We start from the raw sequence: 9,413 nt of genomic DNA on the forward strand, positions 1-9,413 counted from the left end.
GTAGCTGTATGCTGTCTTCCTGATCTTCCTTTGTGGATATCGCAAATCGTCCTATGCAATTAAAACTTGACAGTGATACGTTTAATTATTTAGCAGGTTGGTAGTTCTGTTTCAAACTCCCGTCTGCATTGACGTTGCACTTCAACGGCATTATCAAACTTGAAAAACCACTTCACAATACATTTTCGTTACTCGAATGTCAAACGTGCCCGAACCATTGTGTTTTGTGAATACCGAGATGAAAGTACTAACATCTGTTGAGCCAAAGACCGTACTAAACACACTCATGACTCAAATCGAACAACAATATCGATCTCTCGATAGAACCTGACAAAGGGTGTATTCATTTTTCTGGCGGAGTCTGTACAATTATCGATAATTTTGAAGGGAAGTGTGGGTCTGTATTTGAGATTAGTGCTCAGCTGTAATTGAAAACTGATGCACAAACAGTGTCAGATGTCTAGGTACTTACAGTAGGCGGTGCGAGTACGTAATAACGTTATGTTGCAGTCAGTCTTGGAAAATTTGCACCGAATGTTTACTAGCATTACAATAAGACTCAGAGCATTTATTCTGAAGTATGAACCAATTGTTTACTGATCTTAAAAATGATCTTAACTAAAACAAATTCTCACTCACTAAGGAATATAATAGAAGTGTTATTTCTTGAGGTTGTAAGCTAGAACAAAAGGTAGAGAAAGTGTAAGCAGACTGTATGTTTGGATTCAAGTGATGGTGATTCATTTAACAAAAGGTTAGCGACGACTGTAGTAGCAGACAATAAAAGCAAGAGGAGCAGTGCGCGGAAGTTGAATCATCCCTAGAAGACGGATTATTTCAGGTGCAGGTGCGATGTATTGCTGAGCATGAAGGTCTAGAAGCCAAACATGCCGAAGGGATGAAAGAAATTTATCGGAATATAGTGTGGCAGTCTTTTGGAGTCTGGTTCATGTACAGGTAAGTGTGTACCTGTGGAAAGTTCTCTAATTAAGTGTAAGAATTTTTGCAAGTTTGATTCATCAGGAACAGTTCGCCCAATAGATTGTTATTAAAGACTTTAGAGATGTTTTACTCAGTTATTGGAATGAAAAGAACTAGCCATCGTTTATGTTCATTTAGATCTACATTTATACTCGATGAACAACTTTTCACTGTTTAGTGGATGTTACTTCTGATGCCACTATACTCTTACACCTCTTTTCCCCGTTGAAGTGTCCGTCGAAGGCGGTGCCGGAAATATACCCAGATATAAAATGAATATTAAGTTTGTTGTAACACATAGAAACAATATTCTCTGATGAGAGTTACACTACTGGCCATTAAAATTGCTACACCACGAAGATCATGTGCTACAGACGCGAAATTTAACCGACAGGAAGGAGATGCTGTGATATGCAAATGTTTAGCTTTTCAGAGCATTCTCACAAAGTTGGCGCCGGTGGCGGCACCTACAACGTGCTGCCATGAGGAAAGTTTCCAACCGATTTCTCATACACAAACAGCAGCTCAACCGGCGTTGCCCGGTGAAACGTTCTTTTGATGCCTCGTGTAAGGAGGAGAAATGCGTACCATCACGTTTCTGATTCGATAAAGATCGGATTGTAGCCTATCGCGATTGCGGTTTATCGTATCGCGACATTGCTGCTCGCGTTGGTCGACATCCAATGACTGTTAGCAGAATATGGAATCGGTGGGTTCAGGAGGGTAATACGGAACGCCGTGCTGGATCCCAACGGCCTCGTATCACTAGCAGTCGAGATGACAGGCATCTTATCCGCAAGGCTGTAACGGATCGTGCAGCCACGTCTCGATCCCTGAGTCAACAGATGGGGACCTTAGCAAGACAACAACCATCTGCACGAACAGTTCCACGATGTATGCAGCAGTATGGACTATCACCTCGGAGACCATGGCTGCGGTTACCCTTGACGGTGCATCACAGACAGGAGCGCCTGCAATGGTGTACTCGACGACGAACCTGGGTGCACGAATGGTGAAACGCCATTTTTTCGGGTGAATCCATGTTCTGTTTACAGCATCATGATGGTCGCATCCGTGTTTGGTGACATGGCGGTAAATGCACATTGAAAGCGTGTATTCGTCATCGCCATACTGGCGTATCACCTGGCGTAATGGTATGGGGTGCCTCTGGTTACACGTCTCGGTCACCTCTTGTTCGCAATGACGGCACTTTGAACAGTGGATGTTACATTTGAGATGTGTTACGACCCGTGACTCTGCCCTTCATTCGGTCCCTGCGAAACCCTACATTTCAGCAGGATAATGCACCACTGCATGTTGCAGGTCCTGTACGGGCCTTTCTGGATACAAAAATGTTCGACTGCTGCCCTGGCCAGCACATTCTCCAGATCTCTCACCAATTTGAAACGTCTGGTCAATGGTGGCCGAGCAATTGGCTCGTCACTATACGCCAGTCACTACTCTCCATGAACTGTGGTGTCGTGCTGAAGCTGCATGGGCAGCTGGAGCTCTACGCGCCATCCAAGCTCTGTTTGACTCAATGCCCAGGCGTATCAAGGCTGTTATTACGGCCAGAGGTGGTTGTTCTGGGTACTGATTTTTCAGGATCTATGCACCCAAATTGCGTGAAAATGTAATCACAAGTCAGATCTAGTATAATATATTTGTCCAATGAATACCCATTTATCATCTCCAGTTCTTCTTGGTGCAGCAATTTTATGGCCAGTAGTGTAGTTTTGAACTAATAATTGAAGACAAGTCACTTATTCAACATTGAAAGAACATTAATAAAATCTTAAGACTTGAAAATGTCAGGGTAAATTGAAAGCTTCAAAATTCACTGTCCATGCACTAAGCGTGCCAAAGTCCAGAAGGGATCTGCAAAAGTTATAGTCGTAAGACGACAAGAAAAAGTTGAAGTCCCAAGAGGATGAGCGAAAGTCCCAAAAGGTTGCATGAAATTTTATGTCTGGCGTCTTGCTGATGAAAAGCAGTGATAAATAGTACTAAGTCAAATTGTATGTCACGTCAGAGAGCATGTTTCTTCGATGTGGAGACCATGAATGTGTAGGTCCATACCTGGCAGTTCCTAGAGGCGAGGTCGGTGTGGACGATGGCACCATCGTGGCAGCGGCTACAGAGCAGATTCTGTTTGTGGGAATGCTTTCTCAATTGCAGTCTGGCCCAGGAAACTCACTCAGAGTGAACTGATGGAGCACAGCCCAGGTGCTGTCCTAAATACTACCCGGGCACCAGGATACTGCAAGTCCTACTTTTGGTCATGTGGCTGGCAGAGGTAAGAAGGCCTGTGGGGCCAGTGACCTCTGGCCGCATTTGGGTTGCTGCCTGGTGGCCAGACAGAGCACAGCCATACGTTGCCTCTCGTCTGAAAAGCATCCCCTGTGACGTCTGTGCCAGCATAACCTGTTGGTTGCTGGCTCAGTAGGCACAAGGCCTGGACACAGCACGTGCTCTATTCGCGATTAGCGCTTGGGAAATATTGTTGACAGAATGAAACTTCCAGGCAGATAAAAACTGTGTTCCGGACCGAGACTCGAACTCGGGTCCCGAGTTCGGGTCTCGGTCCAGCACACAGTTTTAATCTGCCAGAAAGTTTCATATCAGCGCACACTCCGCTGCAGAGTGAAAAATCTCATTCTGGGTTGTTGACAGTAACCGACTACATCAGCTCTAATTTCATTGCTTTTCTCGTTGCGATAATTTCATAAGATGTATGTAGAAGGAAATAGTATGTCTCCTCACTCTTCCTGCAACTTACTCTCCAAGAATTTCAATAGAAAACCTCACCTCGATGTACAAAGCTTCTATTTTAGCACCTGCCACTGGAATTTGTTGAGCATCTCCATAGAGTTCTTGTTATGACTAAATAATCGTGTGATGAAAGGTGTCGCTCTTCATTGGATCTTCTCTATTTCTTCGATTAATCCAACCTGGAAATGATCCCAGGCTGATGAACAACATTCAATAATCGGTAGAATATGCTACTTCTTTTATGGATGAGTTACATTTCCTTTAGATTCTTCCAATAAATCACAGGCTCACGTCTTCCTTTCCCATAATTTGTTTTGTGTGGTGATTACGCATTAGATCTCACCAGCTGCTTGCTGCTAGATGTTTTACAGCAATCCTTGTGACTTATTGTCAATAGTATAATCGAACTATAGCGGATTTTTCCAGAATGAGATTTTCACTCTGCAGCGGAGTGTGCGCTGATATGAAGCTTCCTGGCAGATTAAAACTGTGTGCCCGACCGAGACTCGAACTCGGGACCTTCGCATTTCGCGGGCAAGTGCTCTACCATCTGAGCTACCGAAGCACGACTCACGCCCGGTCGTCACAGCTTTACTTCTGCCAGTATCTCGTCTCCTACCTCCCAAACTTTACAGAAGCTCTCCTGCGAACCTTGTAGAACTAGCACTCCTGAAAGAAAGGATATTGCGGAACATGGCTTAGCCATGTTCTGCAAGGTTCGCAGGAGAGCTTCTGTAAAGTTTGGAAGGTAGGAGACGAGTACTGGCAGAAGTAAAGCAGTGAGGACATGGCGTGAGTCGTGCTTCGGTAGTTCAGATGGTAGAGCACTTGCCAGGCAAAGGTCCCGAGTTCGAGTCTCGGTCCGGCACACAGTATTAATCTGCCAGGAAGTTTTTACAGTGGATTTCATTCATAATACCTTACATTTGTCTATGTCCTGGGTCAACTGGCAGTCCCTGCACCAGTCATGCATCCTCTGCAGATCGTTGCTCAGAAGGTCTTTTATGTATACTGTCAACAGAAATGATCCTACCGCACATTCTTTGTGGTGTTCCTGATATTACCTTTACATCCATCAAATTTTTTTATGATAAGATAGTGTTGAGTTCTCTCTGCAAGGAAGTACTGAACCTAATCACAGATCTGTCCCATATTCGGTGAGCTCGTATTTTGTTCGCTAAATGAGTGTGGAACTCTATAAGACTCCTTTCTAAAGCCAAAGAATACTACATCAACATGGGCACTGGCGTTCTAGATCTCGTGGCCGAAGAGAGTAGCTGAGTTTCTTAAGGGTTCTGTTGGTGGATCAATGCCGATTTCGACAGATCTCCAAAAATATAATATGTGAGTATAAAACATAGTCCATAATAGGCTTTTACACGATACAGTCACATTAATGTGACCAACGCCCATATTCGATGTCAACAACCAATAACCACTCACAGACGGCAAGTGGTAGCACTAGCAGTGGACGGTACACGAAGCCTGTCGAGGGGATGCGGAAAGCAGTGCAGCTGTTGTAATGAAGAAACGGAGCGATTTATCTGACGTCCAAAAGAGCATGATCATCGACTTTTGGATCCAGGGTGGAAGCGTTTCGGAAACAGCTAAGTTTGTAAACTGTTCGCGTTCGGCAGTGGTTAAAGTATACCGGACATGGCAGAATGGTGCTATCCAAAACCGGAGATGAGGCAACTGTGGTCCATCACGAGACATTGATGACAGGGGTGAACGACGGCTGAAGACATGTACGGGTGAACAGACATGCAACTGGTAAGTAACTGACTACCCAGATGAGCCAAGGGGCTACCAACAGGGTCTCTTCAACGCCCATACTGCGAACTTTGTTGCTTACGGGACTGGTTCATGCTCTCATTCTGGCTGCCGTTATGCCGTTAGTCGACGAAGGCTGGAATCTGCTCTGAAGTACCGCAACTGGGTGTTCACTGGTGTCCTCACGTGACCATTTCAAATGATTCACGTTTTATGTTCCATTTGGCAGATGGCTGTTCCCGTATATGACGTTAAACTTCTGAAAGAAAACACCGTGCAACAATCGTCGGGATGGTCCAGACCGGAGAAGGGAGCGTTACGGTCTGGGGAGTGTCCTCGTGGCACTCTCCAACTGATCTCGTAATTCTGCATTGGTCAACACAAGAATGCATCTATCGTGCCCACCACCACATGTACTTTGCTTTTCCTCAGCACCGTGACATCTATCAGCAGCACAATTCAATGTGTCACACAGCTCGTTCGAAGAACACCACTATGAGTTTATCGTGCACTATAACTAAATAAAATTGTAAAAGGTACTAGTACATTACTTCTTAAATATTTTGCGTGATGGAGACTATATGTATTTTATTTAGTTACATCAATTTCCTGTGGAAACCTAAAACTGTTTTACGTATAAATATGATCTCTGGATATAGAGTAAAAAATATTTCGCAAGTCTCTCCCTATAGCTTAGCCTTATTTTTGTCAGAATTTCGAACATCTTGCAACATTTTACATTGTCCAACGTTCTTTCCAGGTCGATTTACTCTCAGTCCATATTATGTACTCAACAGACATTCCATCGAGCAGATCCTGTAATTCTTCTTCCGTTTCACTCAGGATAGCAGCTTCTTCGGGGAATCTTATCATTGATATTTCACCTCGAATTTTAATCCCACTCTTGAACCTTTCTTTTATTTCCCATCATTGCTTCTTTGATGATCTGTTAGAGAATGATCAATATGGATTTAGGAAAGGTAGAGGCGCTAGAGACACAGTTCTGACGTTGCGGTTGATAATGGAGGCTGAAGACTGAAGAAAAATTTGAATAGACGTTATCTTTAAGATAATATACAATATTTACAAGAGTCAAGACTCAAAGCAATGAGAAGTAGCAGAGTCGAGAACAGCGAAAAACTTAACATCAGAATTTCGGATCACGAACCAGATTACCATTGGTAAAAAATGCATACCTGGCCAAGAGAAGTCTGCTAGGATAAAACATAGGCCTTAATTTGGGGAAGAAATATCTACGAGCAAACTTCTGGGGCTCAGCATTGCATGGTAGTGAAACATGGAATGTGGGAGAACCGGAATAGAAGAGAATCCAAGCATTTGAGACGTGGTGCTACAGACGAATTTTGGAAATTAGGTGGGTTGGTGAGATAAGGAATGAGAAGATTCTCCATAGAATCAACAGTGAAAGGGACGTGTGGAAAACACTGACAAGAAGAAGGGACAGGATGATAGGACATCTGTTAAGACACCAGGGAATAACTTCCGTGGTATTAGACAGAGCTGTTAGAGGGTAAACACTGTAGACGAAGACAGAGATTGGAATACATCCAGCAAATAACTGAGAACGTAGGGTGCAAGAGCTACTCTGAGATGAGGAGTTTGGCACAGGAGAGGAATTCGTGGCGAGTCGCAGACCACACTACTGGCCATTAAAATTGCTACACCAAGAAGAAATGCAGATGATAAACGGGTATTCATTGGACAAATGTATTATACTAGAACTGACATGTGATTACATTTTCACACAATTTGGGTACATAGAATCTGAGAAATCAGTACCCAGAACAACCACCTCTGGCCGTAATAACGGCCTTGATACACCTAGGCATTGAGTCAAACAGAGCTTGGATGGCGTGTACAGGTACAGCTGCCCATGCAGCTTCAACACGATACCACAGTTCATCAAGAGTAGTGACTGGCGTATTGTGACGAGTCAGTTGCTCGGCCACCTTTGACCAGACGTTTTCCAATTGGTGAGAGATCTGGAGAATGTGCTGGCCTGGACAGCAGTCGAAAGTTTTCTGTATCCAGAAAGGCCCGTACAGAACCTGCAACATGAGGTCGTACATTATCCTGCAGAAATGTAGGGTTTCGCAGGGATCGAATGAAGGGTAGAGCCACGGGTCGTAACACGTCTGAGATGTAACGTCCACTGTTCAACGTGCCTTCAATGCGAACAATAGGTGACCGCGACGTGTAACCAATCGCACCCTATACGATCACGCCGGGTGATACTCCAGTATGGCGATGACTAATTCACGCCAGTACCTCGTCTCCTACCTTCCAAACTTCACAGAAGCTCTCCTGCGAACCTTGCAGAACTAGCAGTCCTGGAAGAAAGGATATTGCGGAGACATGGCTTTGCTACAGCCGGGACACAGTTTTAATCTGCCAGGAAGTTTCATATCAGCGCACACACTGCTATAGAGTGAAAATTTCATTCTAGAAACATCCCCTAGGCTGTGGCTACCATTGAGTATCCTGTCTGTTCTGTAATTATGTAGAAAGACATTTTTTCTATTTAATGCTGGTTGTAATCAAAAAATTTGTAATATGTATGTCTATTTCAGCATTTGAAGTGAAAGGAAGAGGTTCTAATTGGCCGAAAAATCTACAGTTACATTAACAGACACATTACTGAATCTGCAGAATGAACATATTTGTTAATGGCTTTATGGTAGAAGCAACTGCTTTGTTGAAACACTGTTCTCGTTGGAAGATTATGGTATAACACTATACACAGGTACCACATCAGTCCTGATAGATAACCACACAAGTCACACTTTCATCAAACACTCCTATACATCGTCTTATTCTTGTATGGTTCTACAAGTATAGCTTTCAGAATGGGCTGCTTTTATGAATAATACAAGCTCAAGTGTATACTTCGATAGCTGAGTGAAATGGTGGACATAGTAGAAAATACTAAATATGTAATATTGTAACGGTCTACGGGTTGCGCGCAGCCATACAACATGTAACACGCGCTCGCCAGCCGACCTGTCTGGAATGCTGACGATTCGCTTGGTCAGAAGACGCGCGTCGACCGCAGTGCGACGCAGTGGTAAGTGACTGGCCGCCGTCCGCAGCGGGCAGTACTAACTAGCGCGGCCTCGGGCGCGAATGTCTCTCTTCTTAGCTCACCATGGAGCTTTTCGATACGACCGTAATTAGGATGCCAGACTTTCAAAATCTTTTCTTAAGGAATTTACTTTATTTACTAGCGATTCACCAAGGACATTAACATATTTAATCACACTAGGTGAACGTGGAAGTATTGCCAGGAAGTAACTGATGGAAAATAAAATTACCTTTAACAAATGTGAATTTTATTCCTAAAAGCCTTTTCAAAAACAGATTTAAAATTACAATCAGAAAGCAACCTCGAAATATCAAGTTACAATTATTCAGAGGCAGAATAACAAAAAAATTTATTTACAGTAGGAGCCTTCGGGCTGAGAAGCTTCCGCTCCCTTTCAACACGGCCGTAGTCACGAACGACCTCTGAAAAACTACACTGGTGCAAATCTGCAACACACCAGATTACTTTAAACCAAAAATTTTAACAACTCACACAAACACGTTAACTATGCACCCCGTAAGAGGGATGGAAATGGTACAAACACTGACACTAAGAAATTATTTGCCACAAAAAGTGCAATTTGTTTTTAAAGGGGCTCTTACGGTTGAAGGGTGGCAACTTTATAAAACCCATGAAATTCAGACTTACATGAAATGTACAACATGCTCTACATTACACATATAACGACTCGCAAGATGATAGGCAAGATAAAAACATATTTCAGGAATTCGGCCTTTACCTTAATTCTATAAATTCGTTAACACCGAATCCGACAAACATGACA

The sequence above is a fragment of the Schistocerca americana genome, chromosome 7 (assembly GCF_021461395.2).
Source record: "Schistocerca americana isolate TAMUIC-IGC-003095 chromosome 7, iqSchAmer2.1, whole genome shotgun sequence".
Lineage (NCBI taxonomy): Eukaryota > Metazoa > Arthropoda > Insecta > Orthoptera > Acrididae > Schistocerca > Schistocerca americana.